General features: G+C 37.3%; 1 protein-coding gene across 1 annotated transcript in view; it reads right to left on the bottom strand.

Moving 5' to 3' along the window:
* The window catches only part of LOC117576526 (uncharacterized), a 76,625-nt gene that overhangs the window by 35,945 nt on the left and 21,653 nt on the right, over positions 1–19,027 (bottom strand). The window lies entirely within an intron of this gene.

Raw genomic sequence — 19,027 nt, 5'->3', positions numbered from 1 at the left:
CTGATTTATGATTATGTTCAAATGTGAATTAGATACTCTCTCATATCTTTGAAATGATTAAGTAATTTCCATTGGATTGCAATCAATATTCAATTCGGAATCGAGCTCAAACAATAGATTTGACTTGTCAGCTGTCATTCGAATTGCGATTGCAGTTTGATAATTATGTGTCTCTCTCTCTCTCCCTGTCTCTGTCTCTCGATGCCATTTGCTATGTTGCCTGATAATGCACAACAGTTGTTTGGCAAGAATACGCCATATTCGTCGATGGCAGACGCCATTATAATGGGTCGCATATTAACATTGGCTTTTAAAAGCAATATCACGTTTGGATATCCAAAGGCAAAGACAATGCAGGAAACTCTTGCCCTCTTGCCTCTGCAATTATCCAATTCACTCAGACGTGGCAAGATAGTCGTTATTGTCGTCATCGTTGATCGGACAACCGTGTTCCTCAGAGTATTTATACCCGCTAACCATAAGGCAGAAGGGTATTATAAGTTTTTGCCTGCAGGAAATGTATGTCCTATACTTGTATGATTCCTAAACATTTGATTGCAATCTGATAAAAATTGAAAAAGAAATACTTTTGTATGTCAAAAAGCTCCTATTGTAATTTTGCTTTGGCTGATAATCTGGTATACTATATTTTGTACTCTATGGTATATTTTGAACTATATCTACAAACCAAATATAGCCGATAGTTTATTTTTAGTATTTTTGGGGTATATTTTGTGGATTATGATACATGCCAAAAATATACCGCAAAAATACTAAGATATACCGAAAACTATAATTGGTATATCGATATATAACCATACCAAGTATAGTCTACGGAATGTTTTTAGTATTTTCCGGTATATTTTGGCTGACAATCTGGTATATTTTTGTACTCTATGGTATATTTTGAACCATATCAACAAACCAAATATAGCCGATGGTATATTTTTAGTATTTTTGGGTTATGTTTAATGACAAAAATACGCCGCAAAAATACTAAGATAGAAAGCTATATTTGGTATATAGATATATAAACATACAAAGTATGTGATATTTTTAGTATTTTTCTGGTATATTTGTAGAAGGCAATTTACACAAAAATATGTCGCAAAATACTAAAATATACTGAATGCTATATTTGGTATATACATATAGATATATGTAGATATATGAACATACCAAATATGTGATATTTTCAGTATTTTTCTGGTATATTTTTGGTATATTAGTAAAATGCAATTTTCACAAAAAATATGCGGCAAATACTAAAATATACCGAATGCTATATTTGGTATATCGATATTATACCATATTCAAAAAATACCTTAGAGTACAAAATATACAAGAATATGATTGTATTGCAAATGGTTAGCGGGTATCTCACAGTCGAGTACACTTGACTATAGTTTTCTTACTTGTTTTCTATAAACGCAAAAATTTATAGCTGAAATAGCCATCGGCTGTGCCTAATTATGCTCTGCTGCCGTAACAATTTTGCGAGCTATAGATTCAGTTTGAGATTCACGATGTTCACGTTTTGCCTTTGCCATGATCATGGCTCTCATGGCTCTTATTATGAGCCCAGCCAAGCCACGTTTTGCACACAAAAAACAAAAAAGCGAAAATGCAGCAGCAAGAAAAGGGGGAAAACTCGAAAAGGGAAATTTTTGCTGTGCTCACGTAATTGAATTGCAGGCAGCCAGCTAAATTGGCATTTATTATAATAAAAGCAAATATGCAATTTCACTTTTTTTTGCTGTTGACTGTTGTCTAAAAACGTCAACAAGGAAGCAGATAAACTGAAGACGGCAGAAACTCGTTTCAGCAAAAGGTGAGAGGATAAACGAGACGTGTCAAATAAGCATTTGATTATACTTCAGGTGATAATGGGACAGCAGTTAAAGAGTGAACTAAACTATACTCTAACTGCCACACAAAGTGAAACTCAAAGAGAGCACTTAATCAGCTTACGAGTAACTGCAATTGTCATACCCAAAAATTATGCTTTACTCGTAATGCGTGCAATCCTCTTAGAGAGTCAGTCTCTCGATAAGTACATTTTTAATTAAACGCACATTAATCTGATTTTTTCCATTAATAAATCATTAAATGTGGCAAAGGGGTCGCTTGTTGTTGTTGTTGCTGCTGGACAAACATTTCGAATTGATTGTGGGACAACACTCACTCGATTTCTAATGCTCAACGATTAGTTTATTGGCCACCGCATTTATTTAGATTGCCAACACCGAGGATGCACCACAAAATGCACCGCAATCTGCATTTGATATACGAATGAATAATTAAACAGGGTATGCGGTAAATGTGCCTTATTCGTGAATGCAAAATATCGAAATTAGCGAATGCAAATAGTACACAAAATCCCATAAATATTTAAAATGACAAAATACCAACGTCAGAGAAATAATTAAATTGAATCGAATTGAATCGAATGGCGATTCCGACTGCTAAATTGTGTAGCAAAAATTAGAATTTTAATGAAATTAATTTATGCATAAATTATTATTAATTGAATGCTCGACCATTCATGCATTTTTCAGTTATTTACCGCTCTCTCTCTGTTTGTGTGTGTGTGGACTAATTCGATTATATTTATGCGAGCACGTCGAAAAGGATTTACTTTTGAATTTAAATCGCATTAGAATGCATTTCTTTGAACTCCCGCAAATCCCGAATTTATTTTAAGCCAAAGCAACGTTATCGCGACATCGATTAAATGGGCTAAATCGGTCTCTCTCTGTCTCTATCGCTGTCTCGCTTTCGAGCTGCACATCAATTTGGCAAATGCATTTATTTTCCAATTTTCAAATTACGCATGCGGTTGCCTCATTTTCCAGCTCGCATATTGAAAGCAATTATACCAAATAATTGCGTGAGTGTGTGTTGCCAACTCAAAGTACAGACAAGTATCTAGACTGAGTCGCTATTCATCTCAGACACAGAGACGAGTGAATACTCTACCAAATAAGTGACTAATAAATTCTCTGACAAACACTTTAGTTCACTTTTAGTTAACTGTTTCCAGTATTTTACTCGTTAACCAAGAGTAGAAGGGTCAGACGAAAGGAATCAACTTTGACCCCATAAAGAATATATATTCTTGGTATATATTCTTAAAATATACCGAATAGTATACCACAAAAATACTTAAATACACCAAAAGATCAATGAAGGACTGATATATCAAATATGACTTTTGGTATATTTTAGTATTTCTGTGGTATATTAATTTGATATATTTTAAAATATAAAATGTAATTTTTTTAATGCAGTACTATATGAATATACCAAATATAGCCCTCGGTATATTTTAGTATATTTGTGGCACAATAATTTGGTATATTTTAAAATTTAAAATTAAATATTTGTATTGTAGTACCAAATGAAAATACCGAAATACACCGAAGGACGATCGAAGAAGGCCTGATATACCAAATATGACTTTTGGTATATTTTAGTATTTTTGTGGTATATTAATTTGGTATATTTTAAAATATAAAATGTAATTCTTTGAATGCAGTACTATATGAATATACCAAAGATAGCCTTCGGTATATTTTAGTACTATTGTGGTATATTAATTTGGTATATTTTAAAATTTAAAATGTAATTTTTTAAATGCAGTACTATATGAATATTCCAAAGATAACCTTCGGTATATTTGAGTATATTTGTGGCATAATAATTTGGTATATTTTAAAATTAAGAATTATATATTTTAAATGGAGTACTATATGAATATACCAAATATGACCTTCTGAATATTTTAGTAACTTTTCGGTATATTTTAAGCATAACAATTCAGAATCGAGTACACTCGACTGTAGTTTTCTTACTAGTGGAAAGAGTATCTCCGCTTTTACTCTCCTCACTTCAAGTGCGACAATTGAGTTTTCTATTGCGCCACACAGCAAACAATTTCCGCATTTAATTACATTAATTATAGGCGGGGATTTAGGGCTTTGGGTTTAGTGTTTAGTGTTGCAGCATTGAACTTGAAACTGGTTGCAAATTGCCAAATGGCTTGCTGCTAGTGCCACAATTAGTTGCCATTTGTGAGGCGGGTGGCAACACTTTCATGCTCCGTCAATTGGTGGCGAAGCGCGTGAAATGCTGACGTTGTTGTCAACAAAGTTAACGCTTTTGCAAATTGTTATAATTGTGTGTGTTGTGTTGTGTTGTGTGTTGTGTGTTGAGTATGAGAATTAAACAAAATCCATTAACTCATAATTTTCTGCTATGTTGCACTCGCTGCGAATGCAAACAGCAACAGCAACAGCAACGAGAGAACACACTGTCGACAATTGAGCGTTCAGTTTGTTAAGCCAAAAGGCAAAATTGTGCGCAATTTAACGGCAGAGCGCGCTTTGCCACACCAGACCAGAGACGAGAGGCCAGAGGAGAGGCCAGACCAGAGACCAACAAAAGCGATGCGCACGTATCCGTGAAATATTGTGAAAATACTCACAGTATTCACAGCGTTGCTCGTGCTGCCAACTCCAACAAGCAACAGCCAACAGCCAACAGCCAACATCCAACAGTAGCTACAGTCAACAGCAAGAACAACAACAACAACTTTGACTCCATCTCCAACTCCAACTCGTACTCGCAGTTAAGAGCTGCCACTGCAATTGCGGCAACAAGAAATCTTTCCAAAAGTTGAGGGAGATCGCTTCAAACAAAATTCACACGACGTTGTCGTTGTTGTCGTCGTCGTTGTTGTTGATTATGGGAACCACTCAAAACGAGTTTGATTGTTATTATTGTTATTGTTGTCGTCGACTTGACTTTGTCGTTGCCGTTGTCGTTGTTTTTATACTTGTTACCCATAAGGAAGAAGGGTATTATAAATTTGGGAGTGGAGGAACACTAAGAGGAAGTCATCTGAGTCACTGCTATTTTTTTGTTTGATTAACAATCTGGTATATTTTGTACTTTGTGGTATACTTTCTACTTAATGGTATATTTAATACTTTATGGTATATTTTGTACTTTTGGTATATTTTTAATGTAGTACTGTATAGGTATATTTAAGTATTTTTTGCTGACAATCTAGTATATTGTGTACTTTTGGTATATTTTGAATGTAGTACTTTCGGGAGTGGAGGAACACAAAGAGGAAGTCATCTGAGTCACTGCTATTTTTTTGTTTTATTAACAATCTGGTATATTTTGTACTGTACGGTATATGTTTTTACTTTATGATATATTTAATACTTTATGGTATATTTTGTACTTTTGGTATATTTTTAATGTATTACTTTATCGATATATATTCGGTATATTTTAGTATTTTCGGCCGACAATCTAGTATATAGTGTACTTTTGGTATATTTTGAATGTAGTACTTTTTTTAAAACACCAAATATAATCTTCGGTATATTTAATATATTTAATGTATTACTTTGTCGATATATTTTTGGTATATTTTAGTATTTTCGGCTGACAATCTAGTATATTGTGTACTTTTGGTATATTTTGAATGTATTGCTTTTTTTAAAACACCGAATATAATCTTCGGTATATTTAATGTATTTAATGTAATACTTTATCGATATATATTCGGTATATTTTAGTATTTTTGGCTGACAATCTAGTATATTGTATACTTTTGGTATATTTTCAATTTAGTACCTTTTCGATATAGTCTTTGGAATATTTAAGTATTTTTCTGCATATTTATTTGGTATATTTTTAGAATTTGGTATTTTGAAAATGGTTTGCGGGTATTTCAAAGTCGACCACTCTAAATTTTAGCTCTATTGACTCTGTTGTCGTTTTCGTAATTTGACTGTTGCAAGTCAGCTGCATTGTGTGGGCTGCATTTACTTAGCATATGCTTCAGCTACAACTGCAACTTGCCTTCATTTCTTGCTCTGATGATTCACTTTTTCGCCACAGTGTGTCAGTCATAAATCTAATGCTAATTAACAATTCGTTCAAGCTTTTTCACAGCTAAACAAAAAGCGCTTAAATCAATCTCAGCGCAAGTTATTAATTAGCAAGTTAATAAACTCAAAAAGCGTAAAAAGTGTATTCACTAGTCGTATTTCCTTTAAACAATCGTTTTGTACAGGAACTAATTGAATTTGTTTACATTGCGCTTTGTCTCACACAATTGGAGTTCGCATTCGCATTCGCGTGTGTTTTTGTTTTTTATTTATTAACTGTAAATTGCTGAATTAAAAGCAATTACATAATTTCATAACCAGACAAAGTCACACGTCAGCGGCAGTCAAACGACTTTATTAGCAACGCAATTGCCGTAAAAACTTTGTTCGCCCTTTGCTTCGATTTGATTTGCAACTTTTGGCGGACACAATTTAAAATAAATATATTATGTGTACTTATTATAATTTTTGTTGTTATTCAGCGTGTGTGTGTGTGTGCGACAACTTTGAGTTGACAGGGGAAAATAAACTTTTTCTTTCTTTCTTTCGGAGGGGTGAGGAGATTAAGTATACGCAGTGTCGCCAGCGTCGTCGGATATGAAGATGGAGATGACGACGATGCCGGCCGGAAACTAACGGAAATCATTAGACCCTGCACAAATGACTCGAAGTGCTTCTGCTTTTACTGCTGTCACACTCGTCTCGTCGAGTACGATGGGAATAAAACGAAATTACGCAATAAAACCGAATGCGAGTTCATAACATAATAGAGAGGCAAACTATAAAGCAAGTTTATATGCATATTTAATGATGATTTCAAATATCAAATAAAATGTCAAATTTCAGCATAGAAGTTGATATACTAGTTTTGCAATTTCATTATAATTCTGGGTATAAAATATATTTTATTTCTATCTCTATTCCATAGTGCGTTGCTCTACGATATTCTTTGTTCTGTTGTGATATTTTCGTTTGCCCTTCGCACAAAAGGCAAGATGTGCCTTTAGGAGCATTATTGTTATTGTTGTTACTAGTTGTTGGCTCTCTGGTTGCTGGTTGTTGGCTGCTGGTTGCTAGCTGTTGGTTGCTGGCAGCTTATGCTCGAAACTACTCAAATATCCGGAATCATTATTATAAGAATATGCCAGGGCAAAAGAGAGGGCAAAGAGCGACTTTGAGCGGACGTACTGGGGACAGGAAGTAATTAGAGCAGTGCACATAATTGGTAAATTATTTGCGCAGCCCGTTAAACTCCTTGATGGCCGTGAAAGGGAGCTGCGATTTAGCTGAAACAGGTAGCGTTAATTACGCCAAATGAGTCGAAGTCAGCGGGGAGCTGCTTCGTGGTAATACATCACAGACAGCCAAGCGCAAACTAGGCGGGAACTTTAAAAAATTACCCCTAATAAAATCAGTAGCGTCAACGACAACGTAGCGTATACGCAATGTGACTTGTGATGGGGGAAGAGAGGGGAGGGAGAAACGTTGCCCGTAAAAAATAAAAAGCAGATAAAAATCAAATTAACAAACGAAGTGAGCACACCAAAAAGAGGAGAAAAATGTTCGCACAAGTAAATAAAACTGCCCCAGCAGAACGAGAGTCATCTGATAAAAATAAAAAAAGGGAGCTGCTGATGATGCTGCAACACCTGGGAAGCTGGGAAGCTGCTACAAGTCGCTCTAGCTTGTCGCTTGGACAGAACCAATTTATATTTATGTATATGCAAACATTTGTTGTTGCCGCTGATTGCGCGAGTGAAATGAATTCAGCTGAGCTGAGAAATGAGAGCCCCAAAATGCTGACTGGACTCGCTCGCTACTGACTAACTGACTCGACTCTGCTCGACTCGATGGATGGCAGGATAGCTCGCTAGGTGGTTGGCTTGTAACGTGTGTCGCGCGTTGGCAATATAAAAACCCAATTTAACAATGACCAAAAGGACATTTACAGAAGCAAAATTTAATGACGTTGGCGCGAAGATAAAAACCGGGAAAAAGGAAACCAGGTGAATTAAATGAACACACACACAGAGGCAGAGAGTGACAACGAGGCTGCTGCTGGCGAAAAGTGTCCTTAATCTGTTTAAAAGCCCAACGTTGCCACCACCGAGCGAGGGCATCAAAATTAACGACAAGAAATTTAAAATGTAATTGACAGGCCAACTGACAGAGCAACTGACACGGCAGCGCAGCTCGGCTCCGGCGGCAGTTATTAAAACACACGCACACGCAACGCGTTGCGTATACGCAACGCGGAAACGAAAATGCAGCATTAAATGCAAATAAAGCAAAACGACAAAAGGAATGAGGACGAAGATGTGAACAAGTGTGGGTTGAGGACACTTTTCGCCGCCTGTGTTTGGCCGTTAATGTCGCTGTGAGCTGCTCGTAATTGCTCTCAGTGGAGGGCTTAGCCCATAGTCTCGTTCTCTCTCTCTCCCTCTCCCCCTCTCTCTCTGTCTCTGGCTGTTCATGTGTTGTTCGCCCAATGCTTTATTTGCGTTTATCGCGATCATTTCGGACGCCGCTTTCCGCTTTCTGCCGCTGTCCTGTTAATATGCCAATTTACATTTACATTATTTTTATTGCACCCGCGTCCCTTGAAATATATATTTGTCATATTCAATGTGTGAGGCAGCAACTGTGGCAAGCATTTTGTGTGCTTGCGCTTATCGCATAATTGCATTGCACTCAAGTGCTGCGCAAAGTTAAATTTAAATGCTGCCCAAAATGGCAGAGAGAAGCCCAAAGCCATAACAATTAGAAGCAATTGCTACTCGCTGCCAACAGCGAAGCAGGCAGCAATTTCACTTTTCACGTGCAACTCGTCACTGGAGTGGCAACTAGCGGCGACGAGTGGCAACACGAGTGGCAAGAAGACTCGAGACTACCGACGACTGATGAATGACAGCTGCCTGGTGGCATCGTGGCATCGTGGCATCATTGTAAAGGTAAACATTAAACGTAAATCTCATGGCTGCAGCTGCTCAACTCAACTCAGCGACTCTTTAGCCGGAAGCAACGACGCATGCGAAAATTTCACTTTCAACTCTTGACTTTATCTACAAGTTGGACAACAGAGCGCGACATAGTTAGATACAACGTTAGAGACAACACGACAACGACAACATCGCTGACTACAGCAGCATCAAAGACAACAATAACAATGAATGTGTTGTAGCAACAATGGATGAAGCGCGGTGTGGGGCACAGCCGAAAGGCAGAAGTAGCTAAGACAACAAATCTCATGTTTCCATGCAACACACACACACACATGTGAGGGAGGCAGCAGCAGAGGTAAGTATTATGTGACAGCAGCAAGTCGAAGGATGCCGTCATATATCTTCAGTCGTAAAAGAAAAGAAAAAGAGTTGAGGCAGCACACACTCTGTCCACTTAAAGTTAGTTGCAACTGGCAACTGGCAACAAAGTTTGACAAAATTGCAACAATGGCAACTGCAACAGCAACAGCAACGCGTACGTGCAACGTGCAACGTGGAGCGTGCAGCGTATGGAAGATGAGCTTAATTGCGAAACGAGAAATGTCAAAAGGAAAATTATGAGGAAATAAAACAGCTAATTGGTAAACAATTAACCTGCAAAAGCTGGCGTTAATGCGATTCAGGATTAAAGCTGCTTAAAACTGTTTAAAAGCTGCTTAGACCAGCTATAAGCAGCTTAAAGCTCATGAGCTGTTTCTCTGTTTCTTCTCTCTGCTTATGACGAATGCCAATAAAGCATAAAACAGCTACTCATAAAAGTGTTTTTTCAACATTTATCTCGCATAATATCAAATTAATTGCACTCCTCTCTCTCTTACACTCTTTCTATCGCTCTCTCTTTCTCGCTTTTCCCACTGACGTATCACACTTCGAGAGCAACAGCAGCAACAACAAGCAAACAACAAGTGCAATCAATTGCATCTTGTGCCGCATGAATGCTCGACTGAATAGGAGCACATTGCGTGTTCTCATCTGAGTGCCCCAGCCACTGGCTCTGCCACAGTGTTCTTGCAACTGCCCCTGGCAGCTAGCTGGGGTAATAAATAGCTGCAAAAAAGTTTCAAGTGCATTGCATGCGGACTGCATGAGTGAGTGAATGCTGGGTGAATAAAGTGAATGAATGCGTGCTCTACGTTGAAGTAAAGGATTCAATCCATAAAAACTACGACTGACCCAACACAACACAGCGACAACCACACAATCGCCATTTGCTTGTTGTTGGACTGACAGGCGACGAATGCAAATCACAGAGAGACCTCCTCTCCCTCTCCCCCACTCCCTTTATCTATGCGCTGAGTTGAATTACAATCGGTACTTTTACTTTGCAACACCCTTGGGCCTTGGCGATGATATTGATTTGCTGTCATTATTGTTAGTTTTTGTGTGGAGAGTAGAAAACACAGAGAGAGAGGAAGCTAGGAAGCGAGGGCGTTCCCTTTGCTCCGCCTAGAGGCAGACAACACAAAACTCTCAATGCGGCACGTGTGAAAATAGTATCCACTCCTCCCCCTCTAGCCATCCCCTCAGGCTCAGCCAGCGACGAGTACAAAATTTGAATTTACGCGACGCTCGATTCGCGAAATTGAAATTGTTATTTGTTGAGTTGAGCCAAGCAAGGAACGAAATATATATTTACAGCAACATCGAGAGAGCAAAAAAACGAAGAAAAGTTTGTGGTTTCCAGTTGCCAGCGGCATCTCCACACTCCAATTTTCCTCTCCTCTCGCATCCAATATACAAAAATGTTGTAGTCTCTCTTTGCCAATATATATTTTAGGGCGCATTTTACATTTTGTTTTTTCTCCACTGGCAGTAATTGACTTTGGCCAATGCAATTTGCATGCTGATAGTATATTTCCAGCAGCTGCATTTTAATTGTGTTCATTGTGGATCAGAGCATAGCAGAGTGTGCGGCCCAAAAACTCAACCTAACTCAGGCTGTGCCCCAATAGTTGAGTTGATTGTCCACAAAACACAAGCCGGAGTCGTTTAGCTGAATGGACGGAGGACGGAGGACGGGGCCCCAAAAGTAAAAGCAAACGAAATCAATTGTCAGGTCATCTGTCAATTTGTTTGTTGTCTAGCTCAGCGCAACACGACAGCTGTCAAGGGAAAGGGGTTGCAGTTGTTCCCGTTCCCTTTCCCCTTGATGTTGAGGGTGGCAGTTGCAAAGGTAAACATGCCAAAACACAAAACGCTTTTAATGTGACGCGCAAGTTGCAACAAAATTGCCGTCTTCTCATTTCGAGAATTGAGACAGGCAGGCAGAGTAGGGAGCACACAACAGACAGCCTGACAGACTGATGAACTGACTGAATGACTGACTGACTGAATGACTGCCTGACTGACTGTCTCAAGTCGCGGAAAAGTTCAAAAGTTCGTTGTCGCTTGTGTAAACAAATTATTTGTTTAAGCTGCTTTTCCTGCCCAGGTAATTGGCCACGCGAGCTTGGCCAACGCCAGAGTCAACACATTCAGACAATTCGACATTTGCAATACCCAGTAAATGATTGCCTAAAGGGTATGCTCTATATTTAAAGTGAAGGGTCTAAACTCTCTGCAATGGCAACTTTCACTTTAATTATTTGCCTTTTCATGACAATTATAACTATCAACTGTTTGGCTAAATTTTTTATATGTCCGATACTCAATTCGGGTATATTTTGAATGTAATACTATATCAGTATACCATATATGCATGGTCTATAGCATATTTTAGTATATTTCTGTATACTTGTTTGGTATAATTTTAAAATATGGTACCGAGTATAGCCATTTGTATATTTTAGTAGTTTTGTGTCACATTAATTTCGAATATTTTTCAAATATGATTTTATTTCAAATATATCGCATATACCAAATATAGTCTCATGTACATACATTTAAGTATTTTGCGGTATATTAAGTTGGTATATTCTTAGAATATGGTTTTATTTAAAATGGGTAGCTGATATTATATCGATATAACACATATGTATATAGCCTTCGGTATATTATAATATTTGCGGTTTATTAATTTCATCATATTTAAAATATGATTTTATTAAAAATCGGTAGCTGTTACTGTATCGCATATACCAAATATAGTCTGTGATATATTTTAGCATTTTTGCGGTATATAAATCTAGTATATTTTTAGAATATGGTATATTTGACAATGGAAATGCCAAATATAGCCTATGATACATTTTAGTATTTTTGCGGTATATAAATTTAGTATATTTTTAGAATATGGTTTTATTGACAATGGAAATACCAAATATAGTCTGATATATTTTAGTATTTTTGCGGTATATAAATTTAGTATATGTCATAGGGATGCTTAAGTATTTTTGCGGTATATTCATTTTGTATATTTTTAGAATATGATTTTATTAAAAATGAGCAGCTGCTACTATATCACATATATCATATATAGTCTCTGATATATTTTAGTATTTTTGCGGCTTATTAATTTGGTATATTTATAAAAATGAGTAGCGGATATCACACAATGAACACACTCTATTCTTAGCTTTCTGACTTGATTCAATTTACAGCGCATCTCGAAGTTGTGCACTTCCTGAGTTTGCGCCTGACGTTTGCCATTTATGTGGCATTATCGACTTGTCGCTGGTCTTTTGTTATGCAAGGAGCGAGACCATTCAGTGCCGCATTGCAGTCCCGATTTTAGCCTAATTAGAATACAAAATGCGACCGACTGCTCGCAATTAGTTAACAACTGAACTCGACTCTCTGTCTCTCTCTCTGGATGGTTTGACATCTGGCAGGCAACTAGCTAACTACCGAATTAACATTCCACGAAATGGCAACGATTAATAAAGCACTCGAAAATCAACTCACTGGCAATGGGAAAAAATAGCTAGCGAATATCTATCAAGCTGCGTTCACACCATTGCCATTAATCAAATTAATTGAAATTGATGATATACCTTTTGTTCGGCTTCGGCTTCGGCTTCGAGTGTTTCCTCTTTGAAACGGCGCCGCGTTTACGTAATTGCGTGTACTTATGGCCTAAGCACAGAATGTTTGAAGTACAAGGATTAGACCGCTTTCCCTTTCCCTCTTCCCTTTCCCTTTCCCTATCCCGCATTGTGGCGAAAAAGAAGCATTTATGGCATCCCCTGTGGCGTAGCCTTTTTGGTCTACTAATTATTTTGGCTTACTCGAACGTTAATCCCTTAAAAGCCCCTGTAAATTACAGTCACACAAAGAAGTAAACACACACCGACAGAGACAGGCAGAGAGTGAAGGCTTTAAATGTTTGTCGATTGTCGCAGTTGACAACGTAATGAATTGAAGTTTCAAGGGCTTCAGCACTATCTGATTGAAATCAAAGCAACAATTGTTCATCCTCATTGCAACTGACACGACATTATTCTCGTGTTATTTGTATTTAATATAATTAATTAAAACTGACGACGAGTCCAAGCATAAACAAACTATTTAAGAGTGTCACTCGCAGGCGCTGAAAAATGAATGTAATACACACATTTGTGCGGTTTTTGTGCCTGGGATTTTGAGTCGTCAAATATTTGACTCATTTAAATGATTGAATAAGGCTCTGAGAGCTCTGAGCTCTGTAACAAATGGGGCAACGCGCTAAGCTGTTTCGGTTGCAAAAAAGCAAATAGAGAGTGTGGCAGATATCTGCCAGAGAGAACTCTTAACGTGGTCATTACATTTATGGCTGCCATAATAATGAATAATGTATAACACACACACACAGAGAGAGAGAGAGATTTTAGCGTGGCAAATGCTTTACGCTTATTTACATGGAATTAAATTGAATGCAAAATGAGAGAATCACATCTGAATCGAATTTTGGGCTCGCATTCATATGGTTTGGTAATCGATGTAAGTTCGGGGGCATTATGAAAGGCATATTGAATGCGTAACTAAAGCAAAGTTAGTTAGGAATACGACCCCCAAAAACCGAACCGAACCTCAAGGGCGTTTGTGAGTGGGCGGGTCCTAGTATTTTCCAATCAATTGAACTCCAATTTGCATAATTTTCAGAATGTCAACGTAATGTGCATATATGAAATTCGATTATTTTCCATTGAACTGAACTGGAGACATTGAAAGTGGACTACAAGTGGACAAAGGACAAATCGTTCAGCTACAGTTCTTCCTACACACACACATAAACACACACCCACACACACACACCTACACACACACAAAGGGTCAGACATTGGGTGTGTCGTGCAGAGAGAAACAAACATTTTTTCACTTTTATATGTGTTTTCTGTATGTTTTTATATCGGGGCGGACATATAGACAGACAGACGGACAGACAGACAGTCGGACTGCGGACTGTGAGTGACCCCAAAGCAATGGGTTTGACTCAAAAACGTATAAAATGCTAACAAAATGCGAGAAATACTGAGCAGAGAGCAGGACACAAAAGCGGGAATGCTGAATGCCCAATGCTGAATGTGAAAACAATAAAAAAAAATAGTGAGAAAGCTTCAGACGAGTGTGCTCGACTGTGAGATACCCGCTTACCCTTTTTTAATATATCATATCCTAAAAATATACCAAATAAATATACGGGAAAGCGTATAAAATATACTAGGTTGTCAGTCAGAAGTATAGTAAAATATACCGCTCACTATATTTTGTATATCGAAAAACTATTACATTCAAAATATACCAAAAGTTATATTGTCGATAAAACCATAACCTAAAATATACTAAATAACTATATGGGAAAATACTTAAAATATTCTGAAGACTATATTTGGTATATCGAGAAGTACTACATTCAAAATATAACATAAAATACAAAATGTACCAGATTATTAGCCGAAAATAAAACTAAAATGTACTGAAAACTATATTTGGTATGTCGATAAAATACTACATTTAGAATATATCATAAAATTCAAAATGTACCAGATTGTCAGCCGAAAATAATACTAAAATATACTAAAGACTATATTTGGTATACCGATAAAGTACAAAATATACCAGATTGTCAGCCGAAAATAATACTAAAATATACTGAAGATTATATTTGGTATATCATTGAAAACACATATCAAAATATATCGTAAAATACAAAATCAAAATCAGATTGTCAGACGAAAAAAATACTAAAATATACTGAAGACTATATTTGGTATATCGATAAAGTACTACATTCAAAATACATCATAAAATACAAAATGTACCAGATTGTCAGCCGAAAATAATACTAAAATATACTAAAGATTATATTTGGTATATCGTACCAAATATACCAGATTGTTGACCAGTAGTGACTCAGCTGACTCCTTCCGTCTGTTACATACACAAATTTCTAATACCCTTCTATGTTATAGGTAACGGGTATGAAAAGCGAAGCCTGGCAATGAAATTCTCGCAACGCTTCGCTTCGTTTTGCTCGTTTCGCTTCGTTTTAGTTGTGAAAAACTAACACACACAAGCAGGCAGGCAGCTAAATGAATTTTAGAAATGCCGAAAATACCCTGTATATGAAAGTAGAAAAAGAAGGGGAAGATTATCATTGCTAAACGATTGAGTTATGATAACGCGCTCAAGCTGCGGCTGCCATCGAGCATACCCTCTTCTTTTCTTCTTAGTCACGCTTCTCGAGCAGAGAATATGCGTGTCCTTTTTGTGTGCATTTTACACACGCCCACGTGCCCAGTTCCCTATGGCAAAAAGGGTAAAATGTATTTACTGTTCTCCTCGTTGTTTTTTTCACTTCTCTTCTTTTTTTATTATTTTTGCTTGAGAAATGTGAAAAACACGCAAAGCAGTCACAGTCCTTGTTGTCCTTCTCCTTGTTGTCCTGTTCTTCTTCTTCTTCGTCAGCCCAGCCCATTCAGAAAATAAGTTTGAGTTTGTCCTCGGCAGCCAAAAGGCAAGTCACTCTCTATATCGACCATCGGCCATTGAGTGTTTGTGCTTTTTGTGGGCGCGCGCGAGTCGTAAAAATTTAATTAAAAAATTATTTTCGCTAACAATAAAAATCAACACTTCGCGAGGCTTGAATTGTATAGTGAACTCGACCCTCAAGCTGATGGCTGATAGCTGAAAGCAGTTGTCAGTAAGCGAAATAATGATTAGGCATACGCTTGGCTGCCATAGTCGAAAGAGAGAGAGATGGGCTTTCTGCCACGCCCATTAGCAGTGGCAAAATGTGCGAATAATGTCCACGGACAACAACGGGCATTTACGGCCCATTACGCCCCCCAGACTTGAGCTTCTACGCCCAGACTCTTATGTGTCAAGCCAAACAAAATTATGATGACGACTTTTATGAGACGAACGGACAGGACAGGCATTGTCCTGCTGTTGTCTCTGTCTGTTGGCTGTCTCTTGTCTCCAAGTGGCCAGCAAGTCAATAAAAATTCAGTAAACCTCTGTCGACATAGGCTCAAGGATTATTATTGCTACTTTATGACGGTTTATGTGCCGAGAGTGTGCTGTGAGCTGTGTGTGTTTCTTCGACCTACACACACAGAGATTCAAAAAGGATAAATACACAAGCATCGAGAGTAGAGAGCAGAGAGTTAGTTGTCATAGACATTGATACAAGTGGTAGATACAACAATGCAAATTGTCTCCTTTGGGCTGACCAAACTCAACTGAGCTGTAATCCGAGTGAAGTTTATTGGAACAGAGAACGGAAATTATGCTTGGCCTTGAGGTAACTTTACATTTGCATTTTCATTTCCATTTCAGTGAATTATCTTGTTTCACTCTTAACAAAGTTAACAATGTTTGTTTCGAATTTTTCAACTGATGAATGAAATTCATACAAATTCTCACGCTAATTATGCGCTCGAGGTAGAAGAAAACAAGAACCTCTAATGACGTCCACAATTCCACTGTTAATGAAGACGCTCAAGCTGAAACCTCAAGCTGAAGCTCAGACTTAAGCTCTTTTGGCCCAATTTCAATGCCAGCCCCATAAAATTAGCATACTTTTCCACACTTCTTCTAGATTTTCCATGTTTTTCGAATATTTTCGACATGGCAAATACGTTGACACCTTTTTTTTTGCCGAAAAAAACAGAAAACAAGTAAGAAAGCTACAGTCGAGTGTACTCGACTGTGAGATACCCGCTACCCATTTTTAATAAAGGCAAAATATTGCGGTATTATTTTCAAAATATACCGAAAATACTACAAAAAGTACTAAAAATATACCGAGCGGTATATTTGGTATATAGATATGGTACCACATTCAAAATATACCATAGAAGGCATAATGTATCAGATTGTCGGCCAAAGCAACTAAGAGCCCCAGTAAGTAGGCGTTTTTGCCCATACAAAAGTATTTCTGATCGCAACCAAATTTTCAGGAATCATAACTACTATGGTAATTATTGTATATACCAAAATTCGCAACTCTAGCTTTAAAATTACGCTTGTTATTCGAGTTTTTTGATTTGCGGGGGCGGAAGTAGGCGTGGCAACAAATTTGAAACAAACTTGATCTGCGTGCAAACATAACAAATGCTGTCGAAAAAAAATTATAGCTCTATCTCTTATAGTCTCTGAGATCTATTGTTTCATACGGACGGACGGACAGAAAGACAGACGGACATGGCTAGATCGTCTCGGCTGTTGACACAAAGTTGTAATACCCTTCTACCCTATGGGTAGCGGGTATAAAAACATAAGAGAAACAACAAGTAAAATGGACATTGCTAATTGCAAGCGGGCGGCTCAACAACGGCTTAATTACGCCGTGTTGTTGTTGTTGTTGTTGGTGTTTGAGTTGACCTTTTGACGTGGCATGTTTCAATTTCATTTGCATAATTTGCGTCGTTTTAATTTTTCTACATTTTCTGTGGCAATTTTCACGTAGCATTTGCATAAAGAAAATTTCATCAATCGCTCGCAAAGTGCACGAAATCAGCTAGAGAGAGAGAGAGAGAGAGAACTTTTCGGGCAACATTAAAACAAATATTAGTTGTATTACAATAACCAAACAACAACATGGTAGAAAAAAAAAGTGTGCTACAAACTGAACGAACTTTTTACGGGCGATATTTGCGCATCAAATTAGTTTTCTCGCACACGTTTTCAATTTTCGGCACTGCAAAACTTTGTCGAGGGTGTCGAGAAACCAAGAGAGAGAGGAGAGAGAAAATGTTATCTAGGGATGCGAGAGAGGTCGAGAGTTAAGAGGCAAGAAAATAGGCCAGGAGCTGATGGCTGATGGCTGATGGCTGCTGGTTGCCATTAAAGAGGATTGAAGTGCAGTAAGCTTTGAAAACTGGGTCAATTACCGTTGAAAATAAACACAATTTAAAAGTAAACTATATACTATGAGATGCTCAACTCAGCTCTCGAGAGCTCTAAACTTAATATTACTGTAAAGATAAAAAGCAGCTTTGCATTTGCAAAGTTAGATAAAATATTTAATATGCATTTTACTTGAAGTAACAATGGAACAATGCGACAGCCTTGCTCAAAATATTTGCAATTACACAAGTACAAGTTAATTTGCTCTTACACTACACACACACACACAGCTGGCTGCTCATGAATATCCGATTAGGCGGGCCCACATTGCGTATGTGCAATATTTGTTGCGTCTGTACAAATATGTGCAAATATTTGCCTGTTTACCCAAGCTGCCGCCAAACGACAAACTCGCAAACTCACAAAACTGACAGCTTGACAAAAGTGACAAAAACTGATAAATGGATAGAGTGACATATTGACTGACAGGGCAAAAGCTTTGACTTTGTTGTTTGCCATTGATTTTCATTAGTTGGTAATTTGCCTGACGCAATTGATTGTAATGCATTTAAATAGAATTAAAATAAGTTTTACTTAATGCTAATGCATTTTAGCTAATTGAAGGTATTAAGTATTAAATGTGCCATTTAATTATCACATTCAATAGCTATCGCCATTTAACGATAGCATTTCGAAATAATAGTTTATTTAAACTGGCTGCAACCGAATTTCAAAAGTCTTTTTTCAACAGCCACTCAATTTTATTTACATATGATAGAGTCAGATTTTTGTGATTTCAACGGTAAAACAGAATGTAAACAAACCTTAAACAAAATGAGCGATTAAAATATATGATAAATTGAAGATCATTTTATCATTTATTATCATTTTTTCATATGTTTAAAG

Source organism: Drosophila albomicans, chromosome 2R (genome assembly GCF_009650485.2).
Source record: "Drosophila albomicans strain 15112-1751.03 chromosome 2R, ASM965048v2, whole genome shotgun sequence".
Taxonomy (NCBI): Eukaryota; Metazoa; Arthropoda; class Insecta; order Diptera; family Drosophilidae; genus Drosophila; species Drosophila albomicans.
Note: the sequence above shows the minus strand (reverse complement) of the source record. Positions and strands in the feature narration are given on the sequence as shown.